The sequence below is a fragment of the Stegodyphus dumicola genome, chromosome 2 (genome assembly GCF_044657685.1).
Source record: "Stegodyphus dumicola isolate Sdum_Otavi_A_Nest chromosome 2, ASM4465768v1".
In the NCBI taxonomy this organism is placed as follows: Eukaryota; Metazoa; Arthropoda; class Arachnida; order Araneae; family Eresidae; genus Stegodyphus; species Stegodyphus dumicola.
This window is the reverse complement of record NC_140769.1, coordinates 229148370-229174340: the sequence shown is the minus strand read 5'-3', so window position 1 is coordinate 229174340 and position 25971 is coordinate 229148370. Positions and strand designations below refer to the sequence as shown.

Genomic DNA, 25971 nt, shown 5'->3' with positions numbered 1-25971 from the left:
TTAAATTTAGTATGAATATGCATTTATAACAGAGAAAGAGATATACCATTCAAAAGCCATTTTATGTAAGCTGTAAACCTCATAGTGCAGGGGTGTACAAAATCTACGTTATTATATCCAACTGAAAATGATTCTAATGTGGGAAATGGTCCTCTCTTATAATCAGACAGGTCACGCAGGGTGATGCGTACTGAACGGAGGCAGTCGAGGAGTCCCTGTGGCAATCGATCCTACACACGCAACAAGGCAGTTTTCAATTCTGGGTTGGTACTTGGAGGGAGATAAACGAGATGAATTTGCCCTTCCAAGAGCTTCCTGAGAGCATTGCCATCCCGAGAGCCACCCATGCATGCTCTATAGGGTTAAGATCCGGAGATATGGCTGGTATGTAATCGTCTACTAGCTAAGCCCTATGTGGACGAATGCATAACAGAGGGCCAATTATTAACAGGAACAGAGGGTCAACTGCGCCCCAGAAAAGTATAGGGCATAAGCTCCAAGATCTCCTCTTTCAGGCAGTCTTCAGGCAGTCAAACACACGCAGGAGTGTGTTGCCGTCCAGCCTAATGCGTGCGCAAACCATAAAATTTCCACCACCATAATGAATTTTTTCTCCTGGTGAGGAAGGCACGGTATTGTGATTCAGGCTCTTTCTTGATACAAGGTACGCCGAGAAAGTGTCCAGGCTGAATCTCATCTTATCTATAACAAGCACAATGCTCCACTGAAGTCTGGTCCTGGTCGACCTTTCACGAAACAAATTTTATGTGCTAATAACCGCCTCATGAAATTAAAAAATTTTTCTGAGCTGAGCATTAAAAGTTACATTCGTAAAAGCATTTCATTTTTAGTAGATACAACTGTATCTAATGAAGCCTTCGAGAATCTATAGACCATGAAACTCGGGTTCAAGTGTCAGCATACAGCTCACGTGAAAACTATGATCGTAGTGCAGTCCTATGTCGCCCGGCTGAAAGTGCCAAATAACGATCCTCATTCTTCGTTGTGGATCTTGGTCGGCCGTGTTCAGGTCTTCTTTACATGGATCCACTATCCTGAAACTATTTCCACAAACTGCAGATGACACTGGGCATCACATTGAGCTCTGTAGACTCCTGCGATTAGGATTGGCTTGCCTCCGATATACTGGCAATTCTCCATCTCATTCCGTCATCCATGCGTTCGTGGCTACTTATTTTACCTGATGCCTAATAAGGAATTTTTCCCGCCTACTTAGCAAGACCTTGTGGTGCAGTAGTCAGCACACTAGGCGCGTATTCGAGAAGTCCGTGGTCCGAATCCCGGCAAGCGCATTGCTCATTTTTCATCTCTTCTGCTTCGAAATAAGCTAATGTCTCTAGAACCTTATAAAATTTATCCTACCCTTGCGAGAAACGTGATAAATGTCGTGAAGGAGTATGAGCACACAGATCGCCAAAAACACCTCGTGAGTTTATATCCCTACCATAATCACAGATCCGTAAACACGCACGTGTATGCTTACGTATTCGACCTTGAATATTTGCATAATTCTTCTGCTGCATAATTAGTACCTATGGTTCAATACTTTTCTTAACTGACATAATTTGCATATTTTCTTAATTTTGCACGCGAATGTAATTTTTAATGCATAATAAAAGTACTAAAAATAAAATGCTTTTACGAATGTAACTTTTAATGATCAGCTCAGAAAAATTTTTAATTTATGACGCGATTATTAGCACATAAAAATTGTTTCGTGAAACGTCGACCGGGAGCCGAAAGGTAAATGTCGCTGATCACTGATACTTCGACCTGAGTTCGATTCCAAGCGAATGGGTTGTCTGCATGGGCGCTTTCGTAATTTTACCCATGTGCAACATGGATACGAGCCAGGTTTTCGTTGAAAGTCCTTCACAAAGGCATCTCTATTCTTAGGCAGATAGCCTTCGTGCACTTTGCCGTAGTCAAGCAAACCAAACCAAATCCTTTGTGGAGAATATCACTTTCTTGAGGATGCAGGATAATCTCACAATTAAGACACAATAACACGCCGAATAAATACTGATTCAGAAGTCAAACAACAAAAATCAGCGTTAATTCACAAAATTTTCACAGGACTAGTTTCGATGGTTTTACCGAACCATCATCTTCAGCTGCAAAACCGCAAATGAACAAGATAGGAAATAATGTTTAGATAAGATAAGAAAGCCTGGACAAGAATAAGCAAGTGGCGCCATCTGTTGGCGAAACCAGAACTAAAACATAATTTCTCTAAAAGCCGAAGGCAAATTTGGATTGGAATTAGGATCGTTAACTAGAACAGAAAGATTTTTATGAATGTGAAATGCCTCTAGAAAATCCAGTTCTCCAATGGAAGATGTTTTTTGAATAATTTTGGCAGCAGAAAAATTGAAAGTGTGATTTTCGGACCAACAATGTTGAGCAACAGAAGACTTCTGTGTTTCCTTTTTTCTAACATATGCCTCATGTTCTTTGACGCGAAATTTTAAGGCTCTCTTAGTTTGGCCAATGTAAATTAAACCGCACTGGCAAGGAATCCTATAAATACCCCAGGAATTCATATCCGGAATGGGGTCCTTGAGTATAGAAGTTGGAATTTTATTGATGGGAGAGTAAACAACCCGAAAGTTAAATTTCTGCAAAATATGTGCAACTTTATAGCTAATTGATGGAAAGAAGGGAATGACAACAGAATTTTTATAATCTCCTAAAATAAGAGTGTGACTTTTAGTGTGTTGAGATGAGAATTTTTTAACTGCTTGATTAATAATGTTGGGTGAAAAGCCCCTGTCAATAGCTATTGCTTTTAAATAATTTAGTTCTTCATCAAGGGCTAGTTTGGAGGAGCAAACTTGAAGAGCACGGAAGACTTTTCACCCAACATTATTAATCAAGCAGTTAAAAAATTCTCATCTCAACACACTAAAAGTCACACTCTTATTTTAGGAGATTATAAAAATTCTGTTGTCATTCCCTTCTTTCCATCAATTAGCTATAAAGTTGCACATATTTTGCAGAAATTTAACTTTCGGGTTGTTTACTCTCCCATCAATAAAATTCCAACTTCTATACTCAAGGACCCCATTCCGGATATGAATTCCTGGGGTATTTATAGGATTCCTTGCCAGTGCGGTTTAATTTTCATTGGCCAAACTAAGAGAGCCTTAAAATTTCGCGTCAAAGAACATGAGGCATATGTTAGAAAAAAGGAAACACAGAAGTCTTCTGTTGCTCAACATTGTTGGTCCGAAAATCACACTTTCAATTTTTCTGCTGCCAAAATTATTCAAAAAACATCTTCCATTGGAGAACTGGATTTTCTAGAGGCATTTCACATTCATAAAAATCTTTCTGTTCTAGTTAACGATCCTAATTCCAATCCAAATTTGCCTTCGGCTTTTAGAGAAATTATGTTTTAGTTCTGGTTTCGCCAACAGATGGCGCCACTTGCTTATTCTTGTCCAGGCTTTCTTATCTTATATAATCATTATTTCCTATGTTGTTCATTTGCGGTTTTGCAGCTGAAGATGATGGTTCGGTAAAACCATCGAAACTAGTCCTGTGAAAATTTTGTTAATTAACGCTGATTTTTGTTGTTTGACTTCTGAATCAGGATAATCTCATGTTCATGTCTTCATGTTTCTGTAAATCCGAAATATTAAATACTTTGCTGTTATAAGAAACTGATTTGAAACTGGTGGCACAAGCTGTTTTGTAACAAAAATTATCCCCAGGAGGTGATAAACCAAACTGGAAAACACACGGGGGCAAAAACAAAGTGGTATGTCTTTAACAGATGGCAGGCTATAAGATAATCCCATTTAACACGAATTCGATGTGCGAAGTAATCATTTAACACGATTTAGCGAAATAGTATTATTATTTTTTCCCTTATGGGGTAATTAATCAGTGATACATTTTTTTTTTTTTTTTTTTTTTTTTTTTTTTTACTCTACGCATATTTTTTCTTGCAAGCAATTTCTTGCAAGCGGAAAGATTTGGGTTAAATGACAATGCGTTTAAATTATGTTAAAAAAATTAACCGTTTCATAGAATTTTTAATCAATAGTCATCAGCGAAAATGTTTCAATTTCAGCAGTATTTATAAATAAGTTATGTATATATATATATATAATACATGTACAATTATTGAGTTCGAGATATGTAAACATAAATATCCATTAAATATAAACGGAACTATTCGGTAAAATTTTAAGACATTCTCTCATTTTTGTCGACAGTTTAATTTTAAAGGTAAGTATCTTATTACTAAGGTTTTATTTAACCAACAGGTTTAATAATGATGAAATATCCTTTTTTGAAATTTTTAATAAAAATGAGAATCATTACCTTAAGGAATGAGTGCCATTTTGTCATTTTTGCTTGGAGGCAAAATATTTATATTTTCCTGATAATGATTTTAGATCCTTGAAACTAAGAGTTTTACAGTTTAATTGCAAAAGGAACGAGTTAGTTTTCAGTCCCATCAAAGATGCTATGAAATTTTGCTTGTAATTGATCCTGCCACAAAGAAATTACTCCGAAATCTTAATAAAGCGATTGTTTCGTCATTTAGCCAAATCTATGTGGAAGACTGAAGAAGTTGATCTCGATTCAAGTATCTCAATGATTTCTATTCCACAAGGCAATGAATAAAAATTTAAGGAACTGACTTTTATCAATTTTGAAGATTATACACTCTGACATAAATATAATTCTGCCCTTCTAGACAGGTAAATTACAATTATTCCTGCTATTTATTATGCATCATTATTGCCACAATTATAGTAAAATATTTATCTGAAGCTTAAATACGGTCAGCCAGATACAGGTCTGTCATTCACAGCTATTTGAGCATCGATCTTTCAAGGAAGATTTTCTAGCCGTTGTCTGTAAATACCTGCAGATATTTTCTACATTCCTTCTGAAATGCAGTAAGTAGCTTCCAGTTAGTATTTGAGAGTTTGTACGCTCAAAATACGCTGTAGCTCATCTCAAAGATGCTCAAATGTGTTGTAGGTAGGCTTTGTGCCGCCCGATTGAATTCATTCACTCCCATTTTTTCAAACCACTGTTATGATCATTGTTTTACAAACAAATTCGTCACATTGCTAAAAGTGACACGCATCATTCACAAACGGTTATTGAACAATAATTTCTAACCGATCCATTTCTCTAAAACAAATATCAGAAAGAAATTTCCCGGTATTGGTTTATAGTCCTCGGTGTTCGTATAGGTCTGGGTACAAAATCTGGTTGTTCGAGATGGAACCAAGGAAAACGTAGATAATATACACCAAAGATCACAATGAATATAATACGCTCCAACAAGCAGCGCTTCCCTAGGCAATCCATTAGCGTGAATTCTCGCCAGTTTCTAATTAGGTCTATGGATTAACTTCATCATGCATCTGATGCATGGATGATCCCGATCTGCAAATGTTTTCGGCTTCCATGTCGAGATTGTAATTTAGAATACTTTCATATTTCCTTTTCGTTTATACATCACTCGCTGCCACATTCCGTATCCTTCGAAATACGTCATGGATAGAAGGACCGAAATGTTAGGCTCTGATGATCATGCGCATTCAACTTCAGTTTGCTGACACTGTGAATTCATTCTGAACGCAAAAATAGAGTACTTGGTACACACATTCATTTTGAACGAATTTATAATCTTCTTTATTAAATTACGACGTGTAGTGATGAGGTACAGGTGATACAATTTACAGTTTTGAGGGAGAGAAGTTCCGGTGATTAATGGTAACTGAACGTTTTATAAGGTTTTATAAGGTATGCCTTCGTAGTGTAGTGGTCAGCACTCTCGGCGCGTATTCGAGAGGCCCGTGGTTTGAGTCCCGGCGAAGGCGCTGCTAATTTTTTATCTCTCCTGCTTCTAAATAACCTGATGTCTCTATAGCTTAATCAAATTTCGCTTGCATATTAAATCATGCATTTATTAAACATGCTAAGGGTAATTTCGTGCAAAAATAACAGTAGATGAAAGTGTAATCCCGAAATGACGTAATAGGCGAGCTTTTTGTTTTCAAATAACTCAAAATAAGGCATTGAGAAAATTTTAACTTTCGAAGAATGACGAGATATAAAGTATATGCATGACTAACTAAGAGGTGTTTAAGTTTTTAAAAAGAAGTCTTAATATGTAACGTAATATTGTTTAGGCGACGAATAAAAGAAACTTGCATATATTTACCGTCAGAAACCATTAACAGAAACGATTAATTCGAAGAAATGAATGGGGAAAATATTCAGCGTTAATAGATAGAAAGTAAACCAACCAATGAAATGATCTTATTCGAGGAAATGGCTCCTCAAGAAACGCTTCTTTGTGAACAGAGCAATGTTGGGATATCTAAGAAAATTCTCAAGTCTCAGGAAAGAATTTCCTTCTCTGACTCACGAACAGAGTAGAGCGTTATTAGTTTTCGATATAGCCTCCAAAGGTCTGATATTATCCTCGTGAACGTTAAGAAAACCAATAGAGAACCTTTTGTTCGTAGGAAATATCGTTCGCATTCCGCTAAGGGTCACATCCGGAAAGTTGGCATTTGGAAAATTCTAAGAAATGATGGAAAATAATTCACCTCCTTAGAATGAAAGTCATGGCGTGCTCCAAATGCAAATATCAAGAAATGCCGAAGAGAAGTTTTTGTTATTACCAGCCTTTGACTTTCCAATTATAAAAATTAATAGCTTTAGAATATTTCGTACATAATTCAGATAAGATTATAAAAAATGTTTTAAAATGGAATGATTGTGTGTGTGTGTAAATTATCGCATTTGAAGTATCTTTTGTTGTGTTCAATAATGTTGCAAATACTTCAAAAATTACCATTTCAATATACATTATATGCATTGCTTTGCTCAGTTTATTAAAAAGTTGTATATTTTTTAAACTTTAAAGGCAAACTAACGTTTGTTAAAAGGCAACATTCTAATAACTGAGTATAAAATAAATGAAAACACTAATTTACGACAGATAACAAGTACATGACGTAATGTAACATTACAAAATCTTTGAGAAAGCTATGAATGAATGAAGGATGGTATTTTATGCAACTTTCATGTCCCATGTAAAGTAAATTTATTTCATAATCATAAAAGCATATAAGGTAATTTCTCCCTCCTTTTCGCATGTGTTTGTGGTGTAGTTATGAGCATACTCGAAGAGTATTCGGAAGGTCGGGAGTTCGTGTCCCGGCGAGGACACAAAGCTTTATCGGATGGAGGAAGGTTCTTCCATCTAGAGATATGTGTGGAATCGTGCTGAATTAGCTTAGTTGTTTTAAAGAATGAAGCAAATGAGTCTGTCAGCTTTAGTTGGATACAGTGTTGATATTTTTCCAAGTTGCTAATAATAATGCAAGCATATTTGTAAATATTCATTACTAAGACAGTCATTATCATGTAATGAAATAAACAGCAATGAATGCATAAGCTATTTTCTAAATTCCGAGTACTTGCTCGTAATGCATCGGTCAGGAAAAGATGACCATCTCAGTCATTGAACCGTTTAATCACCTAGAACGTATTTCAAGGTACATCACAAGGGGTAGATAGATATTTAACCCTTTGCGGCACAATGTATGCGGTCTGGACACACCTAAAAATTTCCTTCTGTACGCACAGAAAAATTGAATGAAAAAGGATTTATAGGTTACTATAGGTTACTCTGAACCTTCTTTATTTATAGTAGATGGCAGCTCAACACAAACCAGTCCATATATTTTAGCCATGTTTAGTTTTTTAAGACCCCCATTTTTCAAAGAAATCTTCCAGATTTTTTTAGGGTATAACAGGAATTGTTTGAAAAGAACTTTCTATGTTATTTTTTTCGCTGTATGCTAATCTCCTTATTCTATATTAGTTTTAAATTTTTACCTTGAAATCTTGCCTAAAATCAAACAACGAACCCTAGGTGTGCCTAGACCGGGCTCACCGATAATCTAGGACAACTGAGAGTCTGTATTCTTTGTTTCTCCGCATTTCATCGGTCAGTTCATTGACACCAATGCTCTTTTCATCACTCTTTTCGAAGCTCTATTCAATCAGTGTGCCACTTTGGGCTTACCCACAGAATTAAAACCATACATGCTATCTTCCCGAAATTTTACTTGTGTACTCCTCCAGGCCTAATTAGACTGCTTATCTTTTTTTTAAAATCAAAACTCCAACTTTAAAAGGTAGAATGCCGGAAAGGGTTAATCCACAAAAGGGGGATAAATAAATAAAAACATCTGTGCCTTCTTGGGGAATTGAACTCGGGCCCAATAATATAGCAAATGGAACCGCTAACCACCAAGCTTCAGAGCGTTTGGATCCTTAAACCATTGCTTGAAATCTGATATAATCCCAAATAACAAAACTGCGTTGGGAAAAATTTTATGAATCATTAATAAAAGATTCAAAAGGTTTGTAAATTTAGCTTCAATAAACATGTTGAACATTTTTAATAATTTCGGTACCTTGATTCCACAATGCATTGTCAAACTCTTAGAGGGGTATAAAATGAAGTGAAAAGTCTTTGTTCGTGAAGACATAATAACGATGCAACAAGCTGTTACACTAAGCGCCTTGCAACCAAAGAATGTCTCGTCTCCTAATTGAAAATTGCTCCCTATAAATCACTCTGAATCTTCTCTCTCTCCCCTAATGCAGTCGAATCTCTCAGCCGGAACACAGAGAGCACTTAAGTATAAAAGTCCCCAAGCTCTCCTTGTGTACACAAGAATGGAAAGGGAGAAAGGGAAAATGACGCCCATTACCTGTAAGTCCACGAAAGACTAATCTAGTGCGACCAGCGGGAACAAGTTTCTTTGCTTTCCACTCAAGCCGTCGAGGGACGCCATTCAACTTATAAATTGTCGAATTCGTTTACTTTTCTCGAGGGACCTGACAAAAGGAAGCAGGCGGCCATTTTGGTTCAGACCCTCTTCATAGGCATCTCTTTCCTTGTGATTACCACGCAGGGGATTTGGGGACAAGTTTTAGAAAGAGTAGTAATTGTTAACTAAGGATATTTCCGTTGCTTATTGAAATGTGTGTTCTAATCTTTCGCTATAGTTCTATTCTTCGACACGCGAGAGGTATAGCGCATTTCTCTAAAACGTTTAGATACAAGTAACAGTTTCAATAACTTCATTTTGCAAATACGATTAAGCTTTAAATATTGTATCCACAAAGATGTTGTGTGGATCTGATTTTCAGGAAAAAAAAATCTAATTAATCTGATTTAAAATCTGCTCTTTTACACAATTTTTTACTTCATTCACTTTTCTCACTTCCATTTTTTTTTTTTTTTTTTTTTTTTTTTTCGTTAAACTCAAAATCTCACATTTATGGGCGACTACCAACTTAGGGACAAGTTTTTAATAACCGCAAGTCTTTCACCAACGCTAGCTAGGATTTTTAGGATTCATTATTAGGTACAGTCAAGAAACTGTTATATTTAATCTTACTCTTTAACTGAGATTTGCATCAATTTCTGAATTGAATAATTATTGTAAAAGAAGTCAAGCTGAAATATAACGAAATAAAAACTTTGTACTTGACTCTTAAGAACATAACATGATTGCTATAAGGCATACTGGTGCATTAGATTACAATACGCTCGTCAAAAGAATCTCAAATATTTTTTATGTGATGGACCAACTTGGGTATTTTTCAGTTACAAGAAAAACAAAACTTATTTCTCTGTCAACAGCCATACATCGAAAGTTGGCAGCTTATGTAAAACAACAAATTGTGCAATCCGAAAAACTTGCTAATGACAAATCTTGCAAACAACAGAAGAGCATGCATAATCACGATTAGGATCAAGAGGCATATTTTCTTTAATGAAAGTCTTAAGTATTTGTAGATACAAAATAATTATGCATATTTAATTGAGAATGATAGGTATAGTGGTTAGCGACGTTGACTGTCTTGGCTTATGTGCAAGGTTACAGCTATTTACAAATAATTTGTTCATAAAAGGATATTATATATTAAATAATTAAACAAATAACATTTTTATTTCGCTTAATCTACATTAATCAAATTTCTTGAAATCAGTATCCAACATAAATTGAATTGAATTATGATAAAGCTTATGTATGCTGAACCCGACCTAATCGGTAATGTTTGGTGATTATACTTACTCACTCTCTTAACCGTTGATGGGCCTATCTGACTCAGAATGTTCGAGCAATTATCCGAAATCTTTGCCTGAGGCAAGTCCGAATAAATATTATCATCCTCCACCATCGTAGCTCCGTCCATAATATTGCTCAGCAAAATGATAATTTCAGTTTAAAACTAGAAGAATACGTAGTCCTTTTTGTTCCACGTATATTTCATTATGCAGCAGAAATGAAGTATCGTAAAAGTGGGAGCGCCATCAAAAGGGGGAAATCATGATTGTTTAAGAATCAGTACTGCAGCTGAGAACCAAAGCTAAATTCGCTACACTACTGCCAAAGTGTCAAATGATTCATTTGCCTAAAAATTTTTAGAGCTGAGAAAGAGGAACCATTGTTGCCAATTTACGCTTTCTTTTTAAAGCAATCATTGCTACTTTTCGAATAGGGACTCATGGTGAACTAGCACTTAACTTTATCTCGCCTGATACGTCTAGCTAAGAACTTTTGACTTATCAGACGAGCAGTTTTGGGGATAACAAGTAGTTGAGTTTTAGATATATACGTATATGGGTTTTAAATTTTGACTGAAGTTTTGAAGCAAAATCTTAGAGGTTCCCAACCTTAGATAACCACTAGGAAACACACATGAGCATGACAGCTCGTAAGAGTATATTCAACAAACACTGCATCATCATAAGTACAAAACAGTCTCATATATGCTATTATTTCATTCTCCCAAATATGTTCAGAACATTAATGCTGGAGAAATCCTGAACCTTGAAAAAACATATAAGGTGCAGTCGAAGAGAGCACTTATTGACCTACGGTAAAGCACTGGTATCCTCGCCTGCTATCAACTGTCAACTAACTGCTGATGATCCTTATCGCCGCCTTGAGTGGTATACTCGTCAGTGCTTCTAGTATTTGTAGCGTTGGATTTGGGTTCGGATGTCTGTCCGACAAAGTGACGCTCAAAACACAGCACAAGCTGAAAGTTAGGAGAAAAAGGGTGGTAGCGTTGGCAGAAAGGTAAAAACAGACACACATACATAAAATGTCATGCCTTTCTTTTAAACAAAAGAAAAATGCTTAAAACAGTCGGCAGATGGCGCTTTATGTGATGACAAAAGCAATAATTAGCATAAGAATTAAGTTTTAGCAAAGACTATGTTCTGCATAGCAAATATTCAGCATGTTGGCAGTCACTCATCAACAATACTTGTGGTTGACGGACAATGTTGTGAACTGCACTATACTGTAAGTATAGTGAGAAACTGCCGTCGAATGTTGCATTTTAACATTCCTAATGGGGTCGGACAGTCGCGATAGATTTGCGATTTCAGGTAATCCCACAACCAGTAAGAGGCGGAAGGGTGGCTCAAAACGCGATCCTCACCAAACTATGTGTGTAAGAGGTCTTTCACACGTGTAGCAATCTGGGGTGAAATGCCATCCTGCGTAAGATTCATACCTTCCAACAGGTGTTTATCAGCCAGAGTTGGGATGGTGGAATTCTGTAACATATCAGCGTACCTCGCACCCGTCACACTGACAGTCTGAATAGCAGAACCACGCATTTTCCACGAAAATGAAGGGTTCGATCACGATTGGCGTGATAAATCCACATCACACCATGATCACCATCCGGAGACGAGGATAGAAAAGTGACAAAGTATTGAACGGACTGATTTCCTCTCTCCCTACAGCTCATTTCATACACGATTCTCATGCAGCGTCACTGACATTTTGCTGCCTAGTGCCCCTATGTTTACTTTTTTTTCTTTTTTCCCCTTTCAACAAAACACCATATCATTTTAACCATGTGTGTACATTTTTACCTCTCTTCTCTCAGTTATTGAATTTTTTTGAACCACCCAGTATTTCTAAGAAGGATAAGGATTTTATTTACTAAGAAGTGTATGTATTGCTCAGAAATCTCTCAGACTGGCGAGAGGTTAAAACTAAATTTGAAAGCTAAATTAAAAGCTTTATACTTTGAATTTAACATTTCTGGAAGTTCGCTATTTGCGGAACCGCTCCAAAGGCAAATAATGATTTTATGTTTTGTATAAGGGCAACATTTACCAGACTACAGAATATACGCATTCTGTGTAATCTAATACAATGAACCCAATGGTGTAAATACGTCGCTAACACTCAAATGTGAACTTAAGCCGTCTGAAACTGAAATTGTCATAACTACCAATATTTGTCTCACACATGGTGGGCTTCTGGTTGTCAGTCATGGATGGATCAAAGCAAATTCTTAACAATTTGTCAGTCAAATGCCACAAGACTATTTGATAACGTTAGGGTTTTATACAATTTATTTTCTGCAAAGTTATTTTATATTAGAAAATAGCTGAACGTATTTATAGAAAACAAAAGCCTATTTCCGTCTAAATAATAGTGATTTATGTTACACTACAGAGAAGGGAAAAGCATTGCGAAAGTAGGTCAAGATTTTATCATCGAAAGGACCCAGTTTATTATTAATCAACGTGACGAGGGGAAAGGGCATCACGAAAGCTATTAGTTGCCAAACTGGACTAATATCTTCGGCTTTATCGAGAACACATCCTGAAATTGCGGTTGACGTTCGACTGCGCTGTTGGTTTTCTCCAGAAAGGGACATGAAAGCAAATATTTGAAACGAAATTGCATTCTGGGTGAAAAATATTGGTTTGTCTGAGTGGTTAGTTGCATTGTAAATAGTGTTTCCACTGCCTCTACCCGAATGAAAGAAATGATAGATGAATTTTATCACTTGAAGTTGCTTATGGCGTGATAACAGAAGATATCTGCGCATGCAGTGCCACGAAGAGTTAATGTTGGAAATTGAAAAGCTTTTTTGGCGTCGAAGAATATACTTTGGGCGATTTAGTTATCAGTGATGTTATATAGGAACGGTCAAAAATTTTTATGTGCTTTATCAGGGTTTCTGGCTTAATTGAAAGTATGCTTTACGAGCAAAGATGCTATTTCCGGATATAACTTAAATCCTTATATGAATAAATTAGCAGAAAATTTGAAATTCAATACCGTGATGAGCATGAAGTTCCTATGTCCAAAGTAGTTATCTGCAGATGATTTTAACAAAACGGGAAAAGTGTTGATTTGATTTGGTTTGGTTTATGCGATTACGGCAAAACCTCGAGTGCTATCTTCCTATGGGAAGGGATGCCTTCATGGAGGACTTTCTAAAGTAAACCTCCTCGTATACACGTTACACATGTAGAAAACCACGAAATCTTCCATGCAGCCAATCCGTTCCCGGGATTCGAACTTCGGAACGAACTACCAGTGCTCAGCTACAGCTCGGCCGCTGATAGGCCCCAAAATGGGAAGAGGAAAATGTCAGAAAGAATAAAATAATAAAAAAACAGTGTTTCACTGCGTTTGAATAAAAGAAAAAAATATAATGTAATAATTTAATAAAATTTAGTTACAATTTGAAAACAAACTTAATACTGCAATCTAACACCTCGAAAAATATGCCATTAATTTCTTAAAATTAAAAAAATTCAAAAATATCATATAAATGCATCTCTTCTCTTATAAAATAATATTGCTTATTCTCGTTTTGTACAGCTATAGGGCTGAATAACGCAAAACCTGAATTTAAAAACAGTTTCAATTTTAAAAGCTTCGGTGCCTATTTCTGCTTTTCTTATCTTCTTGAACGGCATTTGTTGGTGACGAATCGCATCATCCTTCATATGACAATAAGCAATTTCATAACGCAAGAGCTATAAAGGATCATCTGCGACGGTGACGGCGGGAAATGCTGGATAACCCACTATATTCATACATTCCAAAAGGGGAAAATATACTTAAAAGGATCAATTACAGTAACAGACAGGAGGTTATTCTTGCTTTAGGGGTGAGTCGCTGTGGAGTATCAACAAAAATGAGGTGCGGATGGTGTATGACGCCTTTCGGTAACGTGGTAGTAATTGAGGCATTTATATATATCTATTTATACCGGGTGTCCAGAAGTCTGTAAATATTTTAAAAATTCATTCAAATTGAAGACATAGGTAGACCTCGGTTTGTGAAAAAGTTATTCTCGTGAAGGGGCACTTTTTTTAGGGGTGAAGATAAAAAATGATTTAAACTTTCGTCGATAGAAGACGCTGTACAGAAGTAATCACACATTTCCATAGAAAGCTTGCAAACAGGCTAATATTTTCCCACCATTAACACAAGTTACAGTTTGCAAGCGAAGCGCATACGAGGAAATTTTCGTGGTGAACTGCGGTCTCTAACTGCAAAGAAGATGGGCTGTTGAGGTATACACTGGACTTAACATAATCCCCAAAGGAAAAAAAGTGGTGTTAAGTCAGTCGAGCAAAGGGGGGCACTCATTTCTACAGCGATGATTAATTCATCGCTCTTCGGTGAAGGAACTTCTCCATTTTGTGTTGTGATATGAGAAGGTGCGTCGTCCTTCATGAGCGTCACTGCGTCAAGGACGCTATATTCCAGCAAGTGCACTTTCGCTTTATCATGCAGCAGTTAGAAGTAACGTTTCCAAGTGACTGAGCAGGTCTTCCAGTCAGCTTTTGCAGAGCACTCCTCAAAGAATAAAGGGCTCATAAAAATGGGAGCAGTGAAACCACACCAAACAGTTAAACGCGGGGAATGTAGGGGCTTCTCAGTACAAGCATGTGAGTTCACGTTTGCCCAGATTCTACAGTTGTGGGTGTTGACAGTTCTACACAACGAAACATCAGCCTCATCTGTCTATAAGATATTGAGAGAACATTGTGGATCGTTATAGATTTTGGACACTTTGTCATTTGATAAGAGCTTGTGCACTAATTGCAGCTTGTAGAGTTACAATTTTAAAAAACTGTTAAGGATACGGAATACCAATGTCTTCAGTATACCAGTGTTTCATGCCACTTCTCGTGCTCTATTTACTGCAGTCGTTGATTGTTTCCTCAGAGTGTTTATCTGCGAAGCCACATCAGTAGTACTGACCTCTGATAAACTCGATACACCATCACGAGGGTAATGACAGAAATTTCCTTTTTTTTTTCTAAACGTCGTACCAGGGATGTTAATCCGGCAAAGAGTGACTGCATCTGAACCTTTTTTCCATTCATTCTGTGTCCAAAAACTTCGTAAAGCTTCAGTCAGCAATTCTTGGCTGAGATAAAATAACTTAACCAATAACGTTTAATCCACCAACGCGATCATGACTATTAAAACTATATATAAGAGGAAGTAAGAGGCAAAATCGGAAATGAGTTTTTAATCGTAAAACCCTGCAATTTGTAAGACTCTGATGCTCATATTTTTTGTTACTGCGTCTGTGCATCGCCCTTTATCGACGAAGTTAGTTTTTTTTTACTTTACCTCCCTCCAAAAAGATCCCCTTTCACGAGAATAACTTTCTCGCAAATTGCGTTCAATTTCATCAATTCCTTCAAATCGTATGATCTTTTAAATTATTTACAGACTTATGGGACACAATATATGTAATGAACTGATGATGTTTTATAGTTTTAGAGCAGTGATTCTCACCCTTTTTTGTCGCGGCACACGTTTAACCTATTTCAAAATTTGGCGGCTCGGAAAGAAAAAGATAAGTTTAAAAGTTGTTTACTTACGTAATAATACACTGTGTAAAATAGTTCATGATAATAATTTTGAATGTAAAATAAAATAATATGTTTTACAAAAACAGCAGTACATTTATTAAGGGATTAATTACAAGTTAATAATTAGAAAACTTTTAATGAGAAATTTGAATTTGATGTTTTTGATAATTTCATTTATAATTGGTCGTAAAAATGACAATTCTACTCTTATATCGTCTTCCACATTTAACAGTTTCGATCTTTTTTTCCGTTTTTATGTCGGTTAATACTGAAAATCCGAATTCACACAAATAAGATGTATAAAAACTGTAATAATATTTTTAAAGCATTTTTGGTTGTCGTGGGGAAGAAAATCACGTCTAATGTTAATCCAAAATGAATTAATTGATTCTTCTGAATATTTTAAAATTAAATCTCGATTAGAAAGCAAAATTAGTTCTTCCTCTTCGTTGAATTCAAACGTTAATTCAAATACAGAAGTATTTGACCTCCAAATCGGCTTGGATACCAAAATTGGCGCGGTTCTTAATGTCTTAAAAATCGAATTTCACCAATTTTCATGTATATCGCATACTAGAATGAAACCCATTATAGTTTTTACTATACACGTTTCTAAAATTTGGCTGCACACTTTAAGAATTTGGTGGCACACAAAAGTGCCGCGGCACAGTGGTTGAGAGTCACTGGTTTAGAGCGTAAATGGAATAACGGATTTGCAGATAGACTTGGCAGAATTCAAAATAATTTTATTATTGGAAAAATCAACTCTGGAGACGCAATATTTGCTTCATGCATGGTTATAGATGCAATATGTGTCTCACAATTTTGAAAGCTTATCCCATGAACTAAGGAACGATACAGCGAAATGAGCGATGCGCAAGCTCAGAGCGGAGGAAAAACTGCAAAAGAAGATGCGTAGTTGGTTACAGTAGAGTTTTTTGTAAAAATGTTCTTTAATCTGATTGGCTGAAAATTAGACTCAATGCAGAAGGTTATGATGACATAATACGAAACTAGTGTTTAGATGTGACACGGTTTCGAAACAGTTATTACTATTTTTAGAATAGCGAGGGGAAGTTTTCAAATTAAAAGCAGGAATTAAGAGGTTGTTGTTAACTTAAAGAACAATTTTACAGTGGACAGGTGACGGAAGACGGGAGCATCTGGCGTCTACCAGAGGTAAGCAGGTGCATTCCCCTCGTCCTCTACTATCCAGCGCTTATTGAAGAATTTAAGAATTTAGGCAAGACACATGACCATACAAGGGCTAGGTGGCTGTAGCATGGCTACAGATTTGGAAACAGAGGATAGAAGAAATATACTGCATTGCCGGAATGTAAAACAAAGAACATAAAGTAATAATACAATAAAAAAGTAATACAATATAAAAGTATATAAGTAGTAAATATGCATTAAAATAAGTAGTACAATGAAAACGTAATACAATATAAAAGTACATTTAGTAGACAGGTGATTGAGGGCGGGGACACCTGGCCTCTAACAGAGGTAAGCAGATGTACGCGAAAAAAAAGGGACAGTTCTATATCTTCCGTTTTACTGGGCTGATTGACGAAATTAAACTGCATTTTCTATGCCTCGAAAGCGCGACTTAGGATATATATTGGATTTATATATAGCATTGTTATAACATAGGTATTTTGACCCCAAATCGGCCTTTTTCTGAAATATCATACCATTTTTTTCCATAGTTCGATTTTACGACTCAAATTATGCCTATATATTACATTTTGTTACATTTGGGGCGAAATTTACGGAGAAATTCAAAAATTTATCTTAGCACATTTTTTTTTCATCTTTCGCCAACAATAATTTACTTGGCGAACTTCTTAATATATGGCAACTTATTTTCCTTTCCCTTCCATTGTGCCGGAGCGGGAAAAAATTCACATCGTTCCTACTTTTTTACATTGTGGATAAGCGGAAAGAAAGTCCTATCGTTCCTACTTTCTAATAAATTTTAACAAAGTGCGTAAACCACATTTTCGTTATTATCGCTTTCAACAAATATGCCAAATTTTAAAGCGGGCCAAAATATAAATTCATGTATATCTTCGGAAATTTTGAATAAAAAGTTCTAATTTTTTGCAGGTATGCTTAGAAATATATCTACTTTAAGATGATTGTAAAACTTTTATAAGTTATAAATCAAAATGTTTTTCGAAACATTTATAAAAATTATTTAAAAATATAAATTTTAAAAACAAATCATAAAAAATGGGTGAATTTTATTTGAGATGAACCTAAATTTCGAACTATGTAGGAAGAAATCAAATAAGTTTCATAAAAAAGAGATATTAATAAATAAATACTAAACTGAATTAACATTGAGGAGCTAAAATTTTGAGAGATAATTTTTTAAAAACTACTCTTGCGATTTTGACATCATTTGAGTTGTAGAACCAAAATATGGAAAACATTGGCATGCCATTTCAGAAAAAGTCAGATTTTGTGTCAAAATACCTATATTTAAATAATGCTATATATAAATATAATACATATCCTACTGACGGGAAATAACAACTCTCTGGAGCTTATGGGAGCATCCTTCAGAAGTTTACTGTTGTTGTGACTAATCTCGTTTGTCTGAAATCAGAGCAAGCCCACGAAATTCAGCGTGGCAAGGAGGCAAGATTGCGCCTGTCGTTGCCAAGAACCTTGCACACCATGCAGTGACAGTACGACTTTGCTCAGTTCAGCCGAAGGAGAGCACTCTGGGAAAACGGGTCCAAGGATCTTCCACTCTTCTTCTCCTACCACAATCTCTCGAGTGGACTTTCTGCTCGTTGCATATTTTGAATGCTCCCCCATGTCGTACAGTTTGATACATTTACAAAAATCCATAGCTTTACCGGGACTGGAAATTGGGCTTAAGTACGGTAGTCAGAGTCACTAACCACTACCCCGGTTAGGACTGCAGTAATTGCACTATTTAGAAATCTTTTAACTGATAGTCAGCCAACATATACCGTCTTTTAACGCTTAAGAATAAATTTTCATATCCCTATCAGCCAAATGATTTAGATTAAGTACTTAACGCCTGGTCTTTTAAGACAATGATAATAAAGTTATTTAGTACTTGATTATTTTTAAGAATTTTAAAAAGTAGTAGAATTTGTGTTGTAGATTTATTGTATCTATAGAAATACTTTTAATGAGTTGAATTTTGTTTAATATAGAATTATTAATAACTTTCTTGGAAATGTTGGAAGTCCAATTTATTAATTTGTTAGTATTAAAATTAAAGTTGTGTGTTTTGTCATACAGTAGAATCTTTTTGTAGTTAATTATTTGAAGACCTAGATAGTCGACTACATTTTATGAAGTATTAGTTTTCTTAAGAGTAAGGCACTCTGGTTAAATTTGTAGCATACAGGTTAATAAATCTGTTGTGCCTTGGATTTACAGAGATCTTGAGTTTCTTATAAAATGCTTTCTGTTAATTACAGAGGTTTCTGTAGTGTTTTCTAGTTGATAAGTATTGGTGTTAAAACGTTCTTTACTAATAATTGTTGTGTAGAAAAGTTTTCATATAATTCTAAAGTTATTATTTGCTTTATCAATTTTGGTGGTAGTGAATAGTTCCTTGAAATTCTTAATAGTTGACATAAGTTTAGACCAATTTAATTGACTTTGAAATTTTACTGGTTTTAGTTCAGTTTTAATTTGCTTAAGGATTTCATGTTTCCATTTTAAACAGGTATCAATAGGTAAATTAAGCTGATAGCTGATAGCTGACCTTAACGATAAAACCGTTGATGTTTGTTTTTTAAGTTTATATCTTGATAATGAACTTTTTTCAAAGCTATCTACGTGTTGCCACTAATTTGTTTCTAACCTTCTATAATGTAAGGAATTATCGTGTTTTTAAATAGCAGAAGACTAAATTTCAGTGAGAGATGTAAAAGAAATTATACTGGATGAAGAAGTAAAATGGTAACTGGATTAGAAGGTTATTAAAAATACGTTTTGTAGTACCACTAAAATTTAGCAAACACTGACCAATCTTCAGTAAATTAGATATTTAAATATTAAATAACTCAAATGGTGAGCACGCAATTTTAGTTTCAACTATTAAATAAGTGAGTTGCAGCTGATGGTAATTCTCGCCTTCTCACCAAAATTTACTAGTCGGATAGGTGGATGGCTCATCATTTCAGGCAGACTATTGGCTGCTACAAACTCCTTCTAAACCACATATTTGTTCGTTATTTAACCTCGAAGGCTAATAGAAGATATAGAAAAATAAAAATTAAGCTGAAATAAACTTTGGAAGTTTATCTGATCAAAAGAACCTGAATAAATAAATATCACAGTTATTATTTCCTAGTTGAATAAAATATCTTTCATTTACGTAGAGCTCTAACCATTCTTCTCGTAACGTTTCAAGCAAAACAAAAACATTGTGAGTCTCGCTTTTAAGCCATAAATCAAAGCTCAGGCCTTAAAAACAACTCAAGCCTTTATTTGAAAGCTTTCCTTAACTAGTGTACAATCATCACTTTTTGATATCTGTTAAAAAATAGAATAATTTTAGAAACACAAGTAAACTACTGTATATACATATATACACGACAGACTGAAAAGAAATTCGGACTGTTTCGGGAAAGTTCGTTGACAGTTGCATGATAAAGGCTTAAGTACAAAGAATTATTTTCAGTATTCAAACAATAACACCAAAGAAGTGGGCCCGCAGCTCCTTTCGATAACCGGAAAACTTGAATAACTGGAGAGTTTTCCAGGTTCTTTTCTGTTGGCCAAATATATATTCAATGTAATTTGGTTCATTTATTTCCAATTGGGAGGTATTTGACATTTTGTTTTTCATTTCTAATGGCAAGGAAGTAAAAAGGTAAGACTACTTCTGTTAAACAAGCAAACTACACTAATTTCTACTAGACAAGAAAACTACACTAGCCACATAGGCGACATAAAATTAATTTACATAAAGATCTGCATAAAAGTTAAGCTACATTAATTACATTTGTTTAGGCCTTTCTTCGCGAAAGAAGCTCTGATTACTTTAGTTTCACTCATATCTTATTTCAAAATTCTCCCGAATTTTACTTTAAACTTACAGAACATATATAACAGGTGGAGGGAATTCCAGGGTTTGAGGACACGTAGTTTGAGAATAGCTGGCAGAATTAGCTTAAATTTTCAAAGAAATTGTATACTATACTGCTTTTATCTTTTCAAACTCCTTCATCAATAAAGATGTTAAATAAAATTTTAGCAAGCTTAGATTTCGGTAACTCGAATTATATTGTGACATTATTTATTTAGCATACTACCATGAAAAAGATAGGCAATCCTTTTGCAACAACAACTTTACCGTTGATTCTTTTTGTTCAGTTTCTAGCCTGCTAAAAGAATATTGAATGTGAAGGATAGAAAGCTTTTTAAAATGGTGTATTTGGCTCGGCAACTTTTTCAAGACGTCACAGTAAAAAAATACTCAGTGGGTGTTTTATGGTTCATTCAACTGTTTTCTTGAACCAACAAAACAAGAAAAATACTTTTCACATGATCAATTTCAGTAATCTTTCTATTTACAGAGATGAACGCTTTATACGAAAAGCAAATAAGAAAGAGTAAGCTGTTTCAGCAAAAGTTTTAGAAGAAATCAAAACTGAAAAGCTTAGACTGTAAGAATAATCTTTCTTTGGTTTAATAAGAAACTTTCGGCTGGAAGTTAAAAGGGAAGACAGTTGAATAAGGGCAACAGTGACTGATATTTCGAAAATCAAATATTAGAATTTAGAATTTCTAGAAATGGAATGAAACGGAACCTCAATTTATCATTTTTCAAAGGGATGGAAAGAACAATGAATGCAAGAAAATATTTAAACTGTTAAATTATTAAACATTTTAAATAATTAAGTGATATAAATAAAACACATCTATTATTTTTCAGCATCAGTACGCTATATTAAAAAGCTACTTTTAAATAAAAATCCGTACAAAACCCTTTCTTCCATAACACAAATTATTCTCAGGATGCCCTGCTTAAGTCGCAACATCCCAAAACGTGCTGAATATCTCTTGAGATCTTGATTCTCAGTTATCCTTACAATGTCGTACTTGAAACATTCTGAGGATGTCATATAAGTTGCTAAGTCCTAGAAATGGGAAAACCTGTTGCAGATGTTCATTTTCAGATGAGGCCATCGTCATTCTTAAGAACATCGTCATTCAATACCCTGAGATTTTTCGTACTGCACTTCACAGAGATTTCCAAACGTTTATTCTCAGTCTCGCAATTTAGTTTATTTGAATTTGCTCAAGAATGTCGTAGGTATATACAGAGATGTGACAAGAAACACTCTTGAAGATCTGATAAGAGGATATTCCGGGGTCTGCCTATTTAGCAAGCAAGACTTCAAATCTTCACAAAATCCCATGTATTGCCACGAGGAATTATCGAGGATGTTTTGGGAATATGACATGAAGAACTCTTGAAGATGTGTTAGGAAGATATTCCGAGATTTCATAAGAATGCTGTAAGTGAGGTTTTAAATCATCGCGACGTTCTGTACACTGTCGTGAGGACTTAAAAAAAGCCCTGGCAAATTATTGGGATCTAATATTATGCACTTGGGAGGATATATTTGAGAATTTGGGAAATAGTCGAAATGTCTGATATGCGCTTATACCGTGAGGAATATATTCAAAGTATGATGAAGAGGATTTTTTGCAGTGTAAATTGCTTTTTGGCTGAATTTTGCCTCAAGTAAGAATAAACATTTTCGAGGTTTAAAATGTTTCTGCAGTTCATATGCCTTCATTGTGCACAGAAAAATATTATATTTTTTTGTAAAGTTTCGGTGATACCCAGCATCATTTCTTGTTCATTTTCATATTCTTCTTCTTGTTTCAAACTCCTTCTGGATATAAATTGAAAATTATTCCTGAAACCTCTGAAAACAAACAAGAATAAACTTTTTAAATCAAACAGACATAAACTAATTATAATTAAGCTAATAAAGTAAAAAAAAAGGAGTTTGGGTCACTTGCGAAGCTTTACAGCATTACAATATTGTCAGACTCGTTATTTAAAAAATCAACGGTAATCTTAAATGGCTTCCCACATTTCCCCCTCAAATGGCCTATACGGAAAATACTTGCAAAGAAGGTAATTTACAAATGATGAATGCGGAGAAATCATAGCTCGTGGAACGATATCCGCAGAAATAAATAACGTTATTTAGACAGGATTTCGGTCGGGAAATGTTGAACGATACGTGCGAATATGCGATCATTACGGAAATAATAGATTGAGTTTTTATTGTAACAGGTTTCGGAAGAAATTCATGACCATAATTTTATTTTAACAATAGACTCAGTTATTCATGTTTGGTATCATTTTGAATAAGTATAAAATCGTTTATCTTTAGAATAAAATGCGTAGTTTGCATATTTTGGTAGGGTGCTGAGAGCGATTCTGTTACTGTAAGATGGCTTTCGTGATACTATTTGGTAATAATGAGTTAGTTTTTAAATATAATTTAAAAACTTCAGATTACTCTGTAACACAAAGAGTTTAGAATAAAATATATAAAGCAAAATTAAAAATATTTATGCAAATTTAAAAATAGCAAACTAATTTTCCCATGAAATTTCAAATTCAAAAAACAGAGCGATTTTAATATAAATAATTATGAATTTATAAATGAATCTCCAGAAATTCAACATGCAGGGTATAAAATTACATATATGAAATGAGTTGTTCAAAGCAGGCCATTAGCGACCGAGCGTGAAATCGCTAAACGCTGGCGGTTCGGCCCAACTTCAAATTATGGTGAACGAACGGCTGCATGAGAATTTCTATGTTTTTTCCTCCATAACATCAAACAGTAAGATACAATTTTGCTAAGAATAAGCTTAATGCAAGTAAAATGCATATTATTATAGTTTTGAAAGTCAAGGAATACTTCTTCTCCTGCTACAAGTGTGAAAATTTTAGTGAGCCCATTGGGTTCCAAAACGTCTCTTGATGATAATTGAATAAAAATTAATGTTTGTGGGGATATTATAGAAATTTACGTGCCATTTATGTGTAATTAATTTTAGTGGTTAAAACTAAATACCTTGGTAAAGACAAATACGCAACTTCTTTGTTGCCATTGGATCAAGAAAAAGAACTTTTGGAATTTGGATTTCAAAATGGTAACTGTTCTCTCAGTCCCTCAGACATTCATTATGAAAATTAACATTTTGTCGTCTACTCGCAGTTCACAAATATGTTTTAAATAAGTGAGAATTATAGGTATATCGAAGCTGTTACGAAAACTTTGATTTTTAATTCTTAAAATTTTGGTTATCCCAGAATATTCAATAGAAATTTTAAGCCAATAAAGGCTTCCTCTTCTCGTTTCGAGTCTGCTAATTACTCTCGTTTTTCACATCCATTCGCTCGGGAGCAACGCCGGAAATTGCTGGAAATTTTATAAAGACACAATTTGTCTTCTTCCATATTGCTGAAGTTCTTTCCTAGAGAGGGGCAGTACGGTGAGCGAATATTTAAAAATTTTGTTAAAAAAAAAGTTGAAGCTTTTTGTCTGGCCAAGAAAGAGATTATTCTGTTGAAAGCCGCCAAGGTAAAACAATACAGTTGACAGCAGGCCAAATCCCTTGAGAAATCATTATAGAAGAGATTTCTGATATTCTTTGTCCGCCTGCCTAAATAATGCCTAATCCTAGTTAAACGTCAGAATTTGATAATTTGTGTTTAATGAATGTAATGAATTGGGTTTAGCGTCCAGTATAGGCCACTTTTCCTTTACTTAAAGCATAGAAACGACGGAAATGTTAATTTGGTTTTGGAGAAATATGTATAACAGATTCCTGTTCATCCGAACTACGAATAAATGGGACGGAGCCATTTAGGTCAACATGTTCCTTCTGGGCAATCCACTGGAATTATTTTCAAGTATATAAATGCGATATGTACCAATGTAATTCCCAGAGTTGTCGCAGAGTCTCACTCGTGGAGCATTTGTAACAACATTCACAAATACAGTCAACTACCGATTAACCGGGGTAGTAGGAGGAACGACATCCCCACTTAGCTCAAAATCATAGTTAAACGGATAACATTCAAAGGAATAAGCCGTATTGTAGTTAACAAGAATAATAATACTAACAATTTTCTCGTAGTTTCGAGCAGTTTGGTAGGGAAAATGGGTTCATTTGGTTACATGAATTAAGTCGGCATTCAAATTGTCTCTCTCTGTCAAGCATTCAAATCTGTATCTCTGCGAGTCGAGTATTTAGTTTTGTTCGGACTTCTCTTGTATTTCGATGAGAGTTAGCGAGAAACCGAACATTAAAAGCAGTATACTTGACTAACTTTTGAAATTAAGCAGTTTATTTTTAACATATATCTTAACAATCTTTATATTACTGTGAATAAACGCACTCGCAGAGAATATGATACCATCTGCAATGACAATAGGACCAGACAATATGATACCATTAGCTATTTTTATTATTAGTCCACTTTCGCTTTTCTCTGTTTTCCATCTGCAGTTTTTCTTTACTCGTATTGTGATAGTAATTTTTCCATCGTTCCTCAATAAACAAATTTAACTTTTTCTTTTTTGATAGTGCTTAGTTAATCCGAGTTAATTTTATTCCATAATGACAAACCGATATCTCTTTTAGAAGAAATCTTTTATTTCTTGATTTTGAAATATATAATTTATTAATTCATTATTTCGAGGTAGTGGTAAAATTTATTGTTGGGGTAAGATGTTTTATTTCAGCTAACTCTAACTAAACAGTGAGATTTTATTCCTAATCTGCAGTTTTTAAAGAACTAATTAGCAACTGACCACTCCTAGCTGTCGAAGCCTACTTACATGGTTGACAGCAGGCCATGGTGCTGTACGTGATTGTACGTGTACGTACATGGTGCTGTACGTGTTTCTAGAAGCTTCTGGAAAATCTGCCGATAAAGCTTCAAAAATGCATTTTCCCGAAACTTCCAAAAATTCGCCAAATTGTTGAACAAAAGTTGCTAAGGCGTTTCAACAGGGTTGCTTTGAAAAATAAACTATCTAAAAATCACGTTATCTTTCTCTGGGGGGGAGGAGTCCTATCATAATTATACAAAACAGAAGGTCTCGATAAAATGTTGAGAAATTCTTCAAGGGGTCGACAGTCAGAAATGTTCAGAAAACTTTTTATAGTATAAT

The 25971-nt window shown here is 34.9% G+C and overlaps 1 protein-coding gene across 2 annotated transcripts in view; it reads left to right on the top strand.

The window, feature by feature from the left end:
- Nucleotides 1-25971, top strand: part of LOC146998893 (uncharacterized) — a 180406-nt gene that overhangs the window by 86463 nt on the left and 67972 nt on the right. The gene's annotated exons all lie outside the window — the stretch shown is intronic.